The following is an 18,009-nucleotide window of genomic DNA, read 5'->3' as shown; positions in this document are numbered from 1 at the left end:
CCATGCCATTAGCACATCTTTAAAAATTAAAAATATTTTTTAATATCATCTTATTGGAAAAGACACTGATGCTGGGAAAGACTGAGGGCAGGAGAAGAAAGGGGTAACAGAGAATGAGATGGTTGGTTAGCATCACTGACTCAATGGACACAAGTTTGAGCAAACTCAGGGAGATGGTGAAGGACAGGGAAATCTGATGTGCTGCCATCCATAGGATCGCAAAGAGTCAGACACAAGTGAACAACAACAATAGTCATTCGATAATCAAATGTCTCTAGTTTTCACAAAAATCTCTTTTTACAGCCAGTTTGTTCCAATCAGAGTCCCCTGTAAGCTCTACACTCTGTATGCAGTTGTTATGTTGGAGATATTCTTACATATCATGACTTTCTATAGTCTGGAATGAGACATGTAAGGATGTAAAAGCATTCTCTTTGATGATGTGACTCATTACAAATGCTACAGAAAACATCACAAAGCAGTTTCCTTTTTAGCCTAAATATTGCACCACACAAGTGTAGGGGAGGAAAAAGCTTTCCTGGCCCTTCCTAGAGTCCCTGATTGGATGTGAAAATCAAATTGACAAAGACAGATCAATAGAAGCAAAGCATATCAATTTATTTAATGTAAGTTTTACACGACTTGGCAACCTTTATAAGGAAATTAAGGCCCAAAAGAACAATTTAACTTGAGTGTTTCTATGCTGGGTTTAATGAAGAATGGGCAGCATGGAAACACGCCAGGACAAAGGCTACGAGCTAAGAGTAGGTAAGTGGGAGAAACAGCAAGGGCTGTGTGTGTGGAACCTTCTCGGCGTCCCTCAGTCTTGGCGATAATGATGCTCTTCTCCTGCAGGTAGAGGAAGGGCACCTCTCTCAGGAGGGTCCATGATCGGCTCTTGGGGAAGGTCCCAGAGTTCTTCCTGAACCTGCTGTTTCCTCAAATCCCTTCATCACCTTAAAGTATTCAATATGCCAATATTCAAATATGTGCCATATTTGAGGGTGGTCTGTGGAGAATCCCATGGAACAGAAGAGCCTGGTGGGCTCAGTCCTTAGGGTCTCAAAGAGTCAGGCACGACTGAAGTGATGAAGCACATTCACATTAGCACATTAGTCCTAAGCCTTATCATGAGAAAATAAAAAATCCTGTTATTACAATTATGCACTCTTTTTAAACAGCCAACAGAGTGCACAGTGAATTTCATATTTTCTTTTTATCATGATGTGATATCAAGGCCACTTCTGTTTTACTAGAGTCTGCATAATTCTCATTTGTAATCGGTGCATATCATTTCACCTTCTTGGCCACTATTCTACTGCTTTAGCCATTTTGGAGCCCTGGCTGGATCCATCAGGGGATGGAAGGGGGATTGCTAGCCAAGGTTGGAAATTTTTGTCCCCCACCCCCAGGCTTTTGGCCCCCTATATTGCTTTTAGCCCCATTGGTTATGGGTCTATGGGGGCTTCCCAGGTGGCTCAGTAGTAAAGAACCTGCCTGCCAATGCAGGAGACATAAGAGACTCAGGTTTGATGTCCGGGTCAGGAAGATCCCCTGAAGGAGGGCATGGCAGCCTACTCCAGTATTCTTGCCCGGAAAATCCCATGGATGGAGAAACCTAGCGGGCTACAGTGCATGGAGTCACAAAGAGTCAGACGTGACTGAAGTTACTTAGCATGCACGCAGTGGGGGTCTATGGAGGTGAGGAGGAAGAACGCGAGGGTGGCGGCAGGGAGTTGAGGGAAGCTGGCCATTTTCCCAGGATGCACCTGAGAGGTTTGCTTCCCTTCTGTCCTCTGGGATGAGGTACCCTCTCCCTGAAGGACCAGCTGGGGAAACCACGTATTCACCCCTCCTCTGAGACCAGTCGTGGTTAGAGAAGAGACCAAATCTGCCAGCTTGTGTGTCCACGACAAGCTTGGAGGGTTCAGGCTCCAAGCGGCAAGGAATAGGTGGGACCACGATCACTCCAGTTCTGTCCCCAGTGAGGACAAATGGGTGACGGACATGGAGTTCAGGACCTACAGAAAATCAAAGTTCTTAATGTTAAATAACATGGTGTCTTTCTTTTTCTCTCTCTCTTTCTTCTTTCATTGGAGTATGGTTAACTTACAGTGCTGTGCTAATTTCTGCATTATAGCAAAGTGACTTAGTTATGCAGATACTTTTGTTTTTATTTTCTTTGCCATTATGGTTTATCCCAGGACATTGAATACAGTTCCCCGTGCTCTACAGGAGGATCTTGTTGTTTATCCACTGTCTATATAAAATAGCTTGCATCTGCTAACCCCAAACTTCCAGTCCATCCCTCTCCCAACCCTGCAGTCCCTTGGCAACCAAAAGTCTGCGCTCTGCATCTGTGAGTCGGTTTCTACTTTTTAGACAGGTTCATTGTGTTATATTTTAGATTCTACATGCAAGTGATGTCATGTGGTATTCGTCTTTCTCTATCTGACTTACTTCACTTAGTTGGATAATCTCTAGGTCTATCCAGGTTGCTACAAATGACATTATTTCATTCTGTTTATGGCTGAGTAGTATTCCATTGTATGTATGCACCACATCTTCTTCAACCCTTCATCTGTCTATGGACATAAATAATGCAATATCTTCTCTATCATTAGTTGATCATCTTAGAATAATCCTGTGCCCAAAGGCTGGTTTCGCCAGGTGTGATCTGTAGGAAAAAAAAACAAAACCAAAAACCACTATCATCTCATTTGTTGTGGCAAATGATGCATCCCACATAAAACAAGGATCACAATCTGGGTGCCTTGTGACCACAATTGTAAATAATAATACTTTGATAATATTATTTTCATTGTCATCAAAAAAAGGATTTTCTAGGAATATTTATGTGTGTTTAGATATTTGGGGGGTTGAAATCAATCTTGAATTAAACATTTTTTAGAAAGAGATAAAGAGGGGGAGAGAGAGATATTGTTTGTCAAAACAGTGATACTAACCACCAGGAGGCGAATATAAATACAAGGCTCAGATGAAGCCATTTTTAAGCACCAGTCACAGAGGTTTTAAACAGCAGCAATTACATCAAAGAGAGAAACACTGAAAACAATTTTGTTGCACACCAAGTTCTTCAAATGCAACCTCTCAGACATAGCTCCATAACCCTGTTTTAACGAAAGGAACCTTGACAACAGAATTAATCAAGCCAACAATTCAGTTGGGAAGGACCTGCCAACTGAAGCTCCCAGAGATGAGGTCGGATGTAGGGAGACCACTGGAACAGCAGTACCCTGTGGGGGCTGCTTTTGCTGCTAAGTCGCTTGTCGTGTCCAACTCTGTGCGACCCCATAGATGGCAGCCCACCAGGCTCCGCAGTCCCTGGGATTCTCCAGGCAAGAACACTGGAGAGGGTTGCCATTTCCTTCTCCAATGCATGAAAGTGAAAAGTGAAAGTGAATTCGCTCAGTCGTGTCCACTCTTCCTGACTCCATGGACTGCAGCCCACCAGGTTCCTCTGCCCATGGGATTTTCCAGGCAAGAGTACTGGAGTGGGGCCCTGTGGGGGAGGGGCTCAGAATTCTTGCACCTTAATATTTTGAATCTGCCAAAGCTCGAGCAATGAGTAAAAGCCTTAGAAGTCACCTCACGACATCGTTTTGATTTCCAAAGCGGCGACGAACTGTATCACTTGCAGTATCAGCATAACTGAGCCAGCATCGTTAAGAAGTCTGAGCAAGGCACACAGCTGGCACATTGTGCGTTCAGATTGACGCGCTTCCAGCCACGAGTGTCCCTGATGTTTGTGCGGGAAAACCAAGCCCTGTCACAGAGTCTGCGAGACGACGCTTATCTGACAGCTCTGGGAAGTGCAAAGCCAAGCACGAAGGAAAGAAATATGTTCCCAACAGTAAGTAGCAGATGTTCTTAGATCAAATATTTCTGTGAAAAACTATAGAAGAATCAACTGATGAAACAGCAGAGGATATTTTCAAGGCTTACATCATGGTTTAAAAAAAAGAGAGAGAGAGGAAGAAGAAATCTCTTGAGCTCAGCTACCTTGGCTTCTTCATCTGTATAGGGAGGGTGGGGGCTTCTGCTAGTGGTAAAGAACCAGCCTGCCAACGCAGGAGGAGTAAGACACGTGAGTTCGATCCCTGGGTTGGGAAGATCCCATGGATGAGGGTATGGCAACCCACTCCAGTGTTCTTGCGGGGAGAATCCCACGGACAGAGGAGCCTGGAGGGCTACAGTTCATGGCACCGCAGAGTCTGACACGACTGAAGAGACTTAGCACACAGGCAGGCAGAGGGAGTGTGGAGGTTACATCGCTCCTTCAACCACGGCTCTCAGTGTGGTTCTGGGCAGAGGCAGGTATGTGGTTCCAGAAGGAAGTGTTTTACTACCAGACATGGATCAGAGGTATTAGTACTAAAGCAAAGACGCAGAAGCAGAAGATAAAAAGTCAAAAAAAAAAAAGGGGGGGGGGGGAGAAAGCAAGAAACAGTGAGGCGTGGTCACCCCTAGGAAAAGTGAAAATATTGTCTCAAACATAACCCTCTTGGCTACTGCTAAAACGCCATGGCATGTGAAATTTTTGCAGAGTTGGGGTGAAAAAAAATCAAGAATCCCACAAACCTGGCATTCAAACCAAAACACTTTTGCAGTCTTTTTTTAAAAAAATATTTATTTTTTTAGCTGGACTGGGTCTTAGTTGTAGCATGTGGGATCTAGTTCTCTGACCAAGAATAATTTAACCAGGGCCCCTGGAACTGGGAACGTGGGTTTTAGGCATTGGACCACCAGGGAAGTCCCCATTTTTGCATTCTTCCGGCCCTTTCTACCTCCGGGCCTGATCTACCTACTACATGTCACCCAGTCTTGAAACTCGGACCCTTCCTTCAAGAACCCTCTCTCTCTCTAAGCCTGGGAGTGTTGGAGATATTACCAAGGAGGCAATGGCCCTGTGAGGACCCACTGGTGACCCACACATGGCCATCTTTCTGGTCCTTCTTTCTTGTCCTTCTTCCCTTCTCCATCCAGTGGAAACCGAGGCTTCTCTCCCTCATCCCTGCTCCATCTCTGAACCTGTGCGTCCAAACAGGTGCAGGGGCTCAGCTCACCTGCTTGCTGTTTGTCAGGAGCATTGTCCTGGAGGCCCTTACAGTTGTGGATAACAAAGCACTCTGCTTGCTCCCTTGTTTTTTACAGTTCATTTTGTCACTGCCAGCTCCACAGTTAAGCTTTGCTGCTGCTGCTGCTAAGTCGTTTCAGTCGGGTCCAACTCTGTGCGACCCCATAGACGGAAGCCCACCAGGCTCCCCCGCCCCTGGGATTCTCTAGGCAAGAACACTGGAGTGGGTTGCCATTTCCTTCTCCAATGTGTGAAAGTGAAAAGTGAAAGTGAAGTCTCTCAATCGTGTCCGACTCTTAGCGACCCGATGGACTGTAGCCTACCGGGCTCCTCCATCCATGGGATTTTCCAGGGAAGAGTACTGAAGTGGGTTGCCGTTGCCTTGGCCAAAGTAAATTTGGCATCTATTTGGAAAGAGAGAGACTGGGAAGCTTACCTATCCCCTGTCCCTGCCGTGTTTGGATTTTGCCTCTGTTATTCCCACCTCCGCGTATCTGTTATTCCCACCTCCGTGTATCTGGGACTGCTAATAAGCCGCACCTGCAGAATTGGCCCTGCCCCAGTGCTGAATTCTGCGAGAGGCAGAACACTTGCTGAGATGCCCAACCACATGTCCTTTGTTGTACTGAGGTGAGATTATAATTAACTGGCCTCCCAGGCCTGAGACTCAGAAGCTCACTGGCCATCACTGGTGTTCTGAATTGTTCTCCAAGTGTCTTTCTACAACAGCACCCCCATCACTCAGCTTCTCAAATCAGAAACACGAGGACAGGGGGGTCACCTTTTTCAGTTTCCACTTCTTCAAGGCTCTGCCTTCCATGGGATCAAACACTTGGTCTGCCTCTGGGACATTCTCAAACCTGCTCCACATTTTTCTGACTCCAGGCACCACCCATGTTCATGTCTCAGCAAAATTACTATGATTGCCTCCTAGTAGGCTTTTCAGACCTTCCTTACTTATCTCAACCTAACAAACTATGTGATATTTTAAATAAACACAAACCTGATCATGTTAATCTTACAGTTTTCCTTCTGTGCTTTCCATTGAGTTTGGCATAGGAGTGGCTTTGCATTTGGGATTGCCTTGATGCTAAAGCTGAAATTCCAGTCCTTTGGCTACCTCATGCGAAGAGTTGACTCATTGGAAAAGACTCCGATGCTGGGAGGGATTGGGGGCAGGAGGAGAAGGGGACGACAGAGGATGAGATGACTGGATGGCATCACCGACTCGATGGACATGAGTTTGAGTGAACTCCGGGAGTTGGTGATGGACAGGGAGGCCTGGCGTGCTGCGATTCATGGGGTTGCAAAGAGTCAGACACGACTGAGTGACTGAACTGAACTGAACTGAACTGGCTTGGAACACTTTGCCCAAGCTATTTATATGACTTGATAGCATCTTTGCTCAAGTATAATTCTGACCACCATACATAAAACTGTAGCTCCCATACCTCTTATTCCCCATGTTCTTTCCATCTCTCTATATAATTTCTCACCATCTGACCTACTAGAACTTTTTTTTTAATTTAAGTATAGTTGATTTAAAATATTATGTTAGTCTCAGGTGTACAATGAAATAATTCAATTCAGTTCAGTTCGGTTCAGTCACACAGTCGTATCCGACTCTTTGCAACCCCATGGACTGCACCACACCAGGCCTCCCTGTCCATCCCCAACTCCTGGAGCTTGCTCAAACTCATGTCCATTGAGTCAGTCATGCCATCCAACCATCTCATCCTCAACCCATCTTATTATCTCTCCTTGCTATTCTTTGGAACACTGCATTCAAATGGGTATATCTTTCTTTTTCTCCTTTGCTTTTCACATCTTTTCTTTTCTCAGCTATTTGTAAGGCCTCCTCGGATAACAATTTTGCCTTTTTGCATTTCTTTTTATTGGGGATGGTCATGATCACTGCCTCCTGTACAATGTCGTGAACCTACGTCCATAGTTCTTCAGGCACTCTGTCTACCAGATCTAATCCTTTGAATCTATTTCCCACTTCCACTGTATAATCATAAAGGATTTGATTTAGGTCATACCGGAATGGTCTGGTGGCTTTCTGTGCTTTCTTCAATTTAAGTCTGAATTTGGCAATAAGGACTTCATGATCTGAGCCACAGTCAGCTCCCGGTCTTGTTTTTGCTGACCGTATAGAGCTTCTCCATCTTTGGCTGCCAAGAATATAATCAATCAATTCAATTATACATATATATTTTTTTTTCAGATTCATTTCCATTATAGGTTGTTATAAGACATTGAATATAGTTTCCTATGTTGTACAGTAGACCCTTATTGTTATATCTATTTTATATATAGTAGTGTGTATCTATTAATCTCAAACTCCAAATTCTTCCCTCCCCTCCTTTTCCCCTTGGGTAGCCATAAGTTTTTTTCCTATGTCTGCGAGTCCATTCCTGTTTTGTAAATAAGTTCATTTGTATCATTTTTTTAGATTCTACATGTAAGTGATACAGTGGGGTATGTGCTTTTCTCTGACTGACTTCACTTAGTGTGACAATCTCTAGGTCCATCCATGTCGCTGCAAATGGCATTATTTCATTCCTTTTTATGGCTGAGTAATATTCCATTGTGTATATACCACAACTTCTTTACCCGTTCATCTGTTAATGGACACTTAGCTTGTTTCTACGTCTTGACTATTTAAATAGTGCTGTTGTGAACATGGTGTGCATGTATCTCTTCAAATTAGAGATTTTGTCATTTCAGATATATGCCAGGAGAGGGGTTGCTGGGTCGTTTAGGAACTCTGTTTTCAGTATGATTCTCCGCAGTGGCTGCACCAATTTACATTCCCACCAGCAGTGTAGGAGGGCTCCTTTTCTCCGTGCTCTCTCCAGCGTGTGTTGTTTGCAGACTTGCTGGTGATGGCCATTCTCACTGCCACGAGCACTTCGTTGTTCCCCAGTGACTCCCTCTTCCAGTTCATCCTGGGCCCCCAGTGTGAGCTCAGTAAAGCAGGTACCTTGTACCTTCTGCTTATTACTCTGGTCTCAATACCTACAGTGATGCATGTCACGTCGTAAGCACACAACAAACAGTCACCAGGTTGAATCAAATCAAGAACTTAGTAGTGAGTGGTGGATCAGGGTTTAAATTCAAGCAATCAGACCCCAGAAATCTTGATACTTGCCATTAATAACCTTCTATGAGCACTTCTAGAAGTGCTCAGTCGCTACAATTGTGTCTGACTCTGTGCAACCCTATGGACTGTAGCCTGCCAGGTTCTTCTGTCTGGGATTCTCCAGGCAAGAATACCAGAGTGGGTTGCCATGCCCTCCTCCAAAGGATCTTCCCGACCCAGGGATTGAACCCAGGTCTCTTATGACTCCTGCATTGGCAGGCTGGTTCTTTACAACTAGTGCCACCAAAAAATCAGTGACAGATCACAAAAGATATCTCCTGGAGATACACAGGAAACAGGTAGTAAAATGTAATTTTGTAGCATTTATAGTTGAGAATTTTAGATTCCATCAAAAGAAAACACAACTCTGTGAAAATCTATGAAATGGTTTCCAAAATTACTAGAAAATGCTGTGTGGTAAAGTTTGAAAGAGAAACATAAGGCTATTTACTATTTCTGAGGGAGAAAACGTTGAACCTAAGAAAGCAAATAAAGAAAAACAGTAACAAAGGAAAATGCGGTTGACTGCTTGTCTCGAGACAGATACAAATAGAAGAGAGTTCTCCATCATCCTTTCTCCGCTGATGGGGGAGAGGAAAGATCCTCCCTGCCCCTGCAGTGGACAGGTCAAAGGCAATCCATAGATGCTGATGGAAGTGTCAGAAAGATAGAAACAGTTGCAGAAAGTAAGCTCCTCCCCTGGTGGCTCAGAGATAAAGAATCCACCTGCAATGTAGGAGCCTCAGGAGACAACGGGTTGGATCCCTGGTTTGGGAAGGCCCCCTGGAGGAGGGCATGGCAACCCATTCCAGTGTTCTTGTTTGGGAAATTCCATGGATAGAGGAACCTGGAGGGCTACAGTCCATAGCAATCTCCTCCCACCTGAAGGGTTTGAGGGTGGAGGGATGTCGTAGAGAACAAATAGCTTATTACTCATTCAGCCAAGAAGCTTAGACATTCCTTTTACAAAGAAACAAACTGACACAGGAAGGCAGAGTTCTCTACCCCAGGGCCTTAAGTCAAAAATTAATAACATTAGAAAACATCCTGACTGTTGTGAAATTTTTTTAGAAGTCCCCTAAATAGCAGTTTGTGAATCTTTATCAAAATTAACAATATACTGACACTATACCCAGCAAATCAGTTTCTTTTTTTTAAATATTTAGTTTTGAAATTTAGTTGATTTACAGTATTGTGTTAATTCCAACATATTTGTTTCTGAGTCACCAACCTTCAGAAATATTTGTCCATTCAGCAGGATGTATGTCTCTAGGATAGTCATTGGAGTCTTATGTGTGACAGTAAAAACCTTGGGGGAATCCAGATACCATCCATAAGGTTGTTGTTATTTTTTGGTTCCTAAGTCATGTCTGACCCTTTTGTGACCCCATGGACTGTAGCCTGCCAGGTTCCTCTGTCCATGGGATTTCCCAGGCAAGAATACTAGAGTGGGTTGCTATCTCAGAAGAGGGCGGGAGTGAGGCACCCCTACCTCCCGCCCTGGAAGAAGAGGAGGATCAGGATGGGTGGAGAGGGGGGGAAAGTGGAGAGGGACGGTCCCTTCCTGTTCAGAATACTCCTGAGTCTTTCAATATTTTCCAACAAGAATGTTTCCATCCATGTATTTTTTAAAGACAAAAATGATAAAGAGAATAAAAGAGAATGAATACATAAAACTCAAAGCTGGTTCTCTAAGGATGGGCTGGAGAGAGCTCTAGTAACTTCCTCAATAAAAGTTATACTTGAAAACCAGAAATGAAAAAAAAAAATCTGTGGATATTACATTACATGAGAAGACTGGGCACAGATCAGATCAGTTCAGTCACTCAGTTGTGTCCGACTCTTTGCGACCCCATGAATCGCAGCACGCCAGGCCTCCCTGTCCATCACCAACTCCCGGAGTTCACTGAGACTCACGTCCATCAAGTCAGTGATGCCATCCAGCCATCTCATCCTCTGTCGTCCCCTTCTCCTCCTGCCCCCAATCCCTCCCAGCATCAGAGGCTTTTCCAATGAGTCAACTCTTCGCATGAGGTGGCCAAAGGACAGGAGTTTCAGCTTTAGCATCATTCCTTCCTAAGAAATCCCAGGGCTCATCTCCTTCAGAATGGACTGGTTGGATCTCCTTGCAGTCCAAGGGACTCTCAAGAGTCTTCTCCAACACCACAGTTCAAAAGCATCAATTCTTTGGTGCTCAGCCTGCTTCACAGTCCAACTCTCACATCCATACATGACCACTGGAAAAACCATAGCCTTGACTAGACGAACCTTTGTTGGCAAAGTAATGTCTCTGCTTTTGAATATGCTATCTAGGTTGGTCATCACTTTCCTTCCAAGGAGTAAGCGTCTTTTAATTTCATGGCTGCAGTCACCATCTGCAGTGATTTTGGAGCCCAGAAAAATAAAGTCTGACACTGTTTCCACTGTTTCCCCATCTATTTCCCATGAAGTGGTGGGACCAGATGCCATGATCTTCGTTTTCTGAATGTTGAGCTTTAAGCCAACTTTTTCACTCTCCACTTTCACTTTCATCAAGAGTCCTTTGAGTTCCTCTTCACTTTCTGCCATAAGGGTGGTGTCATCTGCATATCTGAGGTTATTGATATTTCTCCTGGCAATCTTGATTCCAGCTTGTGTTTCTTCCAGTCCAGCGTTTCTCATGATGTACTCTGCATAGAAGTTAAATAAACAGGGTGACAACATACAGCCTTGACGAACTCCTTTTCCTATTTGGAACCAGTCTGTTGTTCCATGTCCAGTTCTAACTGTTGCTTCCTGACCTACATACAAATTTCTCAAGAGGCAGATCAGGTGGTCTGGTATTCTCATCTCTTTCAGAATTTTCCACAGTTTCTTGTGGTCCACACAGTCAAAGGCTTTGGCATAGTCAATAAAGCAGAAATAGATGTTTTTCTGGAACTCTCTTGTTTTTTCCATGATCCAGCGGATGTTGGCAATTTGATCTCTGGTTCCTCTGCCTTTTCTAAAACCAGCTTGAACATTCACGGTTCACATATTGCTCAAGCCTGGCTTGGAGAATTTTGAGCATTTCTTTACTAGCGTGTGAGATGAGTGCAATTGTGCGGTAGTTTGAGCATTCTTTGGCATTGCCTTTCTTTGGGATTGGAATGAAAACTGACCTTTTCCAGTCCTGTGGCCACTGTTGAGTTTTCCATATTTGCTGGCATATTGAGTGCAGCACTTTCACAGCATCATCTTTCAGGATTTGGAAAGATGGAAATTTGGAAACAGGATTTGGACTGGGCACAATCACATGCAAATAAACTTTAAAGTGTCAGTAAAGAGGCATCTCATTCTCGCTCATGTGTTAAATGAAAAATGTTAATCCAAGGAGAAACATGAATAGATTTTTTAAAGATAAAACAATTTTAAACAAAAATCAAACAATAGAAAAATATTTTTTAAGTATTGCCTCACCCCCAAATTCACTGGGGAATTCATTTAAATTTTCAAGGAAATGAGTCTCCCTTCATAGATTTTTCCAGGCAAAGAAAATGACACTTTTCTTTTTATGTAAGTAAGCTATTTTCTAATATTAATACTTTTGTCAAAGGTAGCATGTTACTAATAGAGTTTCAAATATCCTAAAGTACCTGCAAATAAATTCACAGATACATACAATATTTCAGTTTGTCAGGTAAGTCTTATTCCAGAGAGTCAGAAGCAACATAATTGTAGAAAATCTGTTAACACAAATTTCAGATTAAAAGATAAAAACAGAAAACTAGCAATCGATGCTGGAGAGACATTTAATAAAGTTCAACAATCATTCTTATGGTGGGGGGGCGGATAAAACCTGTCAAGTAACTAAGTACTAGAAGACTATATCTTATACCAAATAGACAATACCGTGCTTTAAGACTGAAGAACCAGAAGCATCTCCAATAAAATCTAAAATGGAATTCTATCATATTCTACTACCTAACGTTGCTCAAGAAAATCTAGCAATAATATGAGGCATAGCTTTTATTAAAAAGACCGCAGAGGACAATATTATCTTTGAGATATGATCGCTTACTTAGAACACTCATCAGCCACAAATTTTAAACTATCACAGCTAATAGGAGAGCCCATAAAAAGGCTGGATTTCAACAATGAACACAAATCAATGATTATAAAATACACTAAGTCTGACTTACAAAAGCAGCCTAAATTGAGGATTCTCAAGATTATGAGTGGCTTATGAACAAGGTTTAGAATGTGGTCTTGCTGGACCTCTATGAACAGGAGGGACTGTGGGAGGGTGGCAGCTTGAAATTGTCACTTCATGATGGCCTTGAGCCCACCAGGACTGTAGCCTGCCAGGCTCCTCTGTCCATGGTATTTCCCAGGCAAGAATAGTGGAGTGGATTGCCATTTCCTTCTCCAGGGGACCTTCCTGATCCAGGGATTAAACCCATGTTTCTTGCATCTCCTGCATTGGCAGGTGGGTTCTTTACCAGTTGAGCCACCAGGGAAGCCCTGAGCCCAAGACAGTATGAACTCTAACAGTTGAAACCTTGGTCATAATTTGAAACCTTTCTCTCTGTTGGCTGTTTTGTTGCCCTCTGTCTGTGGTTCCATAGAGATGATCTCCTCTAAAAGAAAAGAAAATGGTCTGGTCACCCCAAGAAGAGATCAAGGCAAGAAGTGTCTTGCTTGGCCCCCAGAACACTAATCCCAAAAAGCATTTTGTGTGGCCCCCCTGAGTGGAGGGCCACTGCAGAGGGTTGGGGGTGAGGCCTGAGCCCAAGGGCTGGTCCCAGTGGCTCAGCAGGAGAAAAGCCCAGGAGATGACCTGAGCGTTCCTCCCGCATGGCTCTAGGCAAGCTCAGTAACGTCCCAAGATGAGCTTCTCCTACAGGAGGCAACCTGATGCTGGTCCTGCTTCCCCTGTCCAAGCATCAGAGGACCAGTGGCGTGGCTGGGGTGGGGAGCAGAGTATTGCTTTCTTGGTTTCAGGCAGGAAATCTATTCTTGTCCACTGTTGTCTGAAAGAGTGATTTTCAAAACTGTGGGCCATGATCCAGTAGAGGATAGAGAATCTATTTGGTGGGTGTTGAGCAGCATCATTTAAAAAATGAAACTGAATGGAAGAGAAGAGAATTCAGAACGCTGGCTGATTTCACAGATAGCGAGAGCAGTGCTCTTCTGTAACACACTGGTCTCAGTTGTGAGTGTGTGGGCTGACATGATGGAAAAGTATTCATATTATGGGTTGCAAGCATCCTTTGCCTTGGTTTTGGAGGAAGAACTGGGCAAACCCCTATAGATAAGGGGCTCCTGGGAAAGGAGTTACCAGCAATGTAGGAAGCAGGATGCTGTGAGCATGAAGGCAAACACTTCCTTACGTACCTGGAGATACAAAGGCACTCCAGCCAAGCCCTTGGCATCATCCTTGCCTTCCGTTCCTCTCTCATCTCTGCTTCTAAACTGTATGCAAATGATGTCTGGTGCTGTTCAGTCGCTCAGCTGTGTCCAACTCTTTGTGCCTCATGGACTGCAGCACACCAGGCTTGCCTGTTTTTCACCAAATCCCGGAACTTGCTCAAACTCATGTCCATTGAGTTGGTGATGACATCCAACCAGCTCATCCTCTGTCATCCCCTTCTACTCCTGCCTTCAATCTTTCCCAGCATAACGGTTTTTTCAGATAAGTCAGGTCACATCAGGTGGCCAAAGGATTGCAGCTTCAGCATCAGTCCTTCTAATGAATATTCAGGACTGATTTCCTCTAGGATGGACTGGCTGGATCTCCTTGCTATCCAAGGGACTCTCAAGAGTCCCTTGGACTTCTCCAACACCACAGTTGAAAAGCATCAAATCTTCAGTGCTCAGCCTTCTTTACGGTCCAATTCTCACATCCATAGAAGGCTACTGGAAAAAACATAGCTTTGACTAGATGGACCTTTGTTGGCAAAGTAACATCTCTGCTTTTTAATATGCTAGCTTTTCATCCAAGAAGCAAGAGTCTTTTAATTTCGTTGCTGCAGTCACCATCTGCAGTGATTTTGGAGCCTAAGGAAATAAAGTCTGTGACTGTGTCCATTGTTTCCCCATCTATTTGCCATGAAGTGATGGGACCAGATGCCATGATTTAGTTTTTGTTTCTTTTTTTTTTAATTGAAGGATAATTGCTTTACAGAATTTTGCTGTTTTCTGTCAAACCTCAACATGAATCAGTCATAGGTATGCATTTATCCTGGAGAATGAAATGGCAACCCACTCCAGTGTTCTTGCCTGGACAATCCCAGGGACGGGGGAGCCTGGTAGGCTGACGTCTATGGGGTCGCACAGAGTCGGACACGACTGAAGTGACTTAGCAGCAGCATGCATTTATCCCCTCCCTTTTTGAACCTCTCTCCCATCTCCCTCCCCATCCCACCCCTTTAGGTTGATACAGAGACCCTGTTTGAGTTTCCTGAGTCATACAGGAAATTCCCGTTGACTATCTATTTTACATATGGTGATGTAAGTTTCCATGTTACTCTTTCCATACATCTCACCCTCTCCTCCCCTCTCCCCATGTCCATAAGTCTATTCTCTATGTCTGTTTCTCCATTGCTGCCCTGCAAATAAATTCTTCAGTACCATCTTTCTAGGTTCCGTATATATGCATTAGAATACGATATTTATCTTTCTCTTTCTGACTTACTTCACTCTGTATTATAGGTTCTAGGTTCATCCACCTCATTAGAACTGACTCAGATGTGTTCCTTTTTATGTCTGAGAAGTATTCCATTGTGTATATGTACCATAACTTCTTTATCCATTCATCTGTCAATGGACATGTAGGTTGCTTCTATGTTCTCAGTTCAGTTCAGTTGCTCAGTCGTGTCCGACTCTTTGCAATCCCATGAATCACAGCACACAAGGCATCCCTGTCCATCACCAACTCCCGGAGTTCACTGAGACTCACGTCCATCGAGTCAGTAATGCCATCCAGCCATCTCATCCTCTGTCATCCCCTTCTCCTCCTGCCCCCAATCCCTCCCAGCATCAGAGGCTTTTCCAGTGAGTCAACTCTTCGCATGAGGTGGCCAAAGGACTGGAGTTTCAGCTTTAGCATCATTCCTTCCAAAGAAATCCCAGGGCTCATCTCCTTCAGAATGGACTGGTTGGATCTCCTTGCAGTCCAAGGGACTCTCAAGAGTCTTCTCCAACACCACAGTTCAAAAGCATCAATTCTTCGGCGCTCAGCCTTCTTCACAGTCCAACTCTCACATCCATACATAACCACAGGAAAAACCATAGCCTTGACTAGACGGACCTTTGTTGGCAAAGTAATGTCTCTGCTTTTGAATATGCTATCTAGGTTGGTCATCACTTTCCTTCCAAGGAGTAAGCGTCTTTTAATTTCATGGCTGCAGTCACCATCTGTAGTGATTTTGGAGCCCAGAAAAATAAAGTCTGACACTGTTTCCACTGTTTCCCCATCTAGTTCCCATGAAGTGGTGGGACCAGATGCCATGATCTTCGTTTTCTGAATGTTGAGCTTTAAGCCAACTTTTTCACTCTCCACTTTCACTTTCATCAAGAGTCCTTTGAGTTCCTCTTCACTTTCTGCCATAAGGGTGGTGTCATCTGCATATCTGAGGTTATTGATATTTCTCCCAGCAATCTTGATTCCAGCTTGTGCTTCTTCCAGTCCAGCATTTCTCATGATGTATTCTGCATATAAGTTAAATAAGCAGGGTGACAATATACAGCTTTGATGTACTCCTTTTCCTATTTGGAACCAGTCTGTTGTTCCATGTCCAGTTCTAACTGTTGCTTCCTGACCTGCATGCAGGTTTCTCAAGAGGCAGGTCAGGTGGTCTGGTATTCCAATCTCTTTCAGAATTTTCCACAGTTTCTTGTGATCCACACAGTCAAAGGCTTTGGCATAGTCAAAGAGCAGAAATAGATGTTTTTCTGTTCCATGTTCTAGCTATTGTAAATAGTGCTGCAATGACAAATGGGATACATGTGTCTTTTTCAATTTTGGTTTCTTCAGGGTATATGCCTAGGAGTGGGATTGCTGGGTCATATAGTGGTTTTATTCCTAGTTTTTTAAGGAATCTCCATACCATCTTCCATAGTAGCTGTATCAATTTACATTCCCACCAACAGTGCAAGAACATTCCCTTTTCTCCACACCCTCTCCAGCATTTATTGTTTATAGACTTTATGATGATGGCCATTCTGACTGGTGTGAAGTGATATCTCATTGTAGTTTTGATTTGCATTTCTTTAATAATGAGCGATGTTGAGCATCTTTTCATGTGTTTGTTAGCCATCTGTATGTTTTCTTTGGAGAAATGTCTATTTATACCTTTTTCTCACTTTTTGATTGGGTTGTTTGTTTTTCTGGTATTGAGTTGTATGAGCTGCTTGTATATTTTGGAAATTAATCCTTTGTCAGTTATTTCATTTGCTATTATTTTCTCCCATTGTGAGGGTTGTCTTTTCACCTTGCTTAGACTTTCCTTTGCTGTGCAAAAGCTTTTAAATTTAATCAGGTCCCACTTGCTTACTTTGGTTTTTATTTCCATTACTCTAGGAGGTGGGTCATAGAAGATCTTGCTTTGATTTATGTCATCGAGTGTTCAGCCTATGTTTTCCTCTAAGAGTTCTATAGTTTCTGGTCTTACATTTAGGTCTTTAATGCATTTTGATTTTATCTTTGTGTATTATCTTGATGTTAGGAAGTGTTCTAATTTTATTCTTTTACATGCAGCTGTGCAGTTTTCCTAGCATCATTTATTGAAGAGGCCATCTTTGCCCCATTGTATATTCTTGCCTCCTTTGTCAAAAATAAGGTGCCCATAGGTGCATGGGTTTATTTCTGGGCTTTCTATCTTGTCCCATTGGTCTGTATTTCTGTTTTTACATTAGTACCATACTGTCTTGATGACTGCAGCTTTGTAGTATAATCTGAAATTAGGAAGGTTGATTCCTCCAGTTTCATTCTTCTTTCTCAAGACTGCTTTGGGTATTTGGGGTCTTTGTGTTTCCATATCAATTGTGAAATTTTTTGTTCTAGTTCTGTGAAAAAATGTCATTGGTAATTTGATAGGGATTGCATTGAATCTGTAGACTGTGTTCAGTAATATAGTCATTTTCATAATATTGATTCTTCCTACCCAGGAACATGGAATATCTCTCTATCTGTTTATATCATCTTTGATTTCATGCATCAGTGTTTTATAATTTTCTGTGTACAGTTCTTTTGTCTCCTTGCTGCTGCTGCTGCTGCTGCTAAATCACTTCAGTCACGTCCAACTCTGTGTGACCCCATAGACGTCAGCCCACCAGGCTCCCCCGTCTCTGGGATTCTCCAGGCAAGAACACTGGAGTGGGTTGCCAGTTCCTTCTCCAATGCATGAAAGTGAAAGAGTGAAAGTGAAGTCACTCAGTCGTGTCTGACTCTTTGCGACCCCATGGACTGCAGCCCATCAGGCTCCTCCTTCCACGGGATTTTCCAGGCAAGAGTACTGGAGTGGGGTGCCATTCCCTTCTCTGTTTTGTCTCCTTAGGTAAGCTTATTCCTAGAAATTTAATACTTTTTGTTGCAATGGTGAATGGATTTATTCCTTAATTTCTTTTTTTGATTTTTCATTGTTAGTACATAGAAATGCAAGTGATTTCTGTGTATTGATTTTGTATCCTGAAACTTTGCTAAATTCACTGATTAGCTCTAGTAACTTTCTTATACTATCTTTAGGGTTTTCTATGCACAGTATCATGTCATCTGCAAACAGTGAGAGCTTTACTTCTTTTATGA

The 18,009-nt window shown here is 43.2% G+C and overlaps 1 long non-coding RNA gene across 2 annotated transcripts in view; it reads right to left on the bottom strand.

Annotated features, from left to right (window-relative positions):
• Window positions 1-597: 597 nt before the first annotated feature.
• Window positions 598-18,009, bottom strand: part of LOC109556557 (uncharacterized) — a 67,485-nt gene continuing 50,073 nt past the window's right edge. Inside the window, exons 4-5 of one of the 2 annotated variants that reach the window (XR_011565954.1) lie at window positions 2,461-2,677; window positions 598-2,021 (exon numbers count right to left, since the gene is read on the bottom strand). This is a non-coding gene — a long non-coding RNA (uncharacterized lncRNA). Of the gene's footprint in view, window positions 2,678-18,009 lie in introns of both variants that reach the window. The other variant, XR_002180421.2, reaches the window with a different exon arrangement.

The sequence above is a fragment of the Bos indicus genome, chromosome 3 (assembly GCF_029378745.1).
Source record: "Bos indicus isolate NIAB-ARS_2022 breed Sahiwal x Tharparkar chromosome 3, NIAB-ARS_B.indTharparkar_mat_pri_1.0, whole genome shotgun sequence".
In the NCBI taxonomy this organism is placed as follows: Eukaryota; Metazoa; Chordata; class Mammalia; order Artiodactyla; family Bovidae; genus Bos; species Bos indicus.
This window is presented reverse-complemented; position numbering and strand designations above follow the sequence as displayed.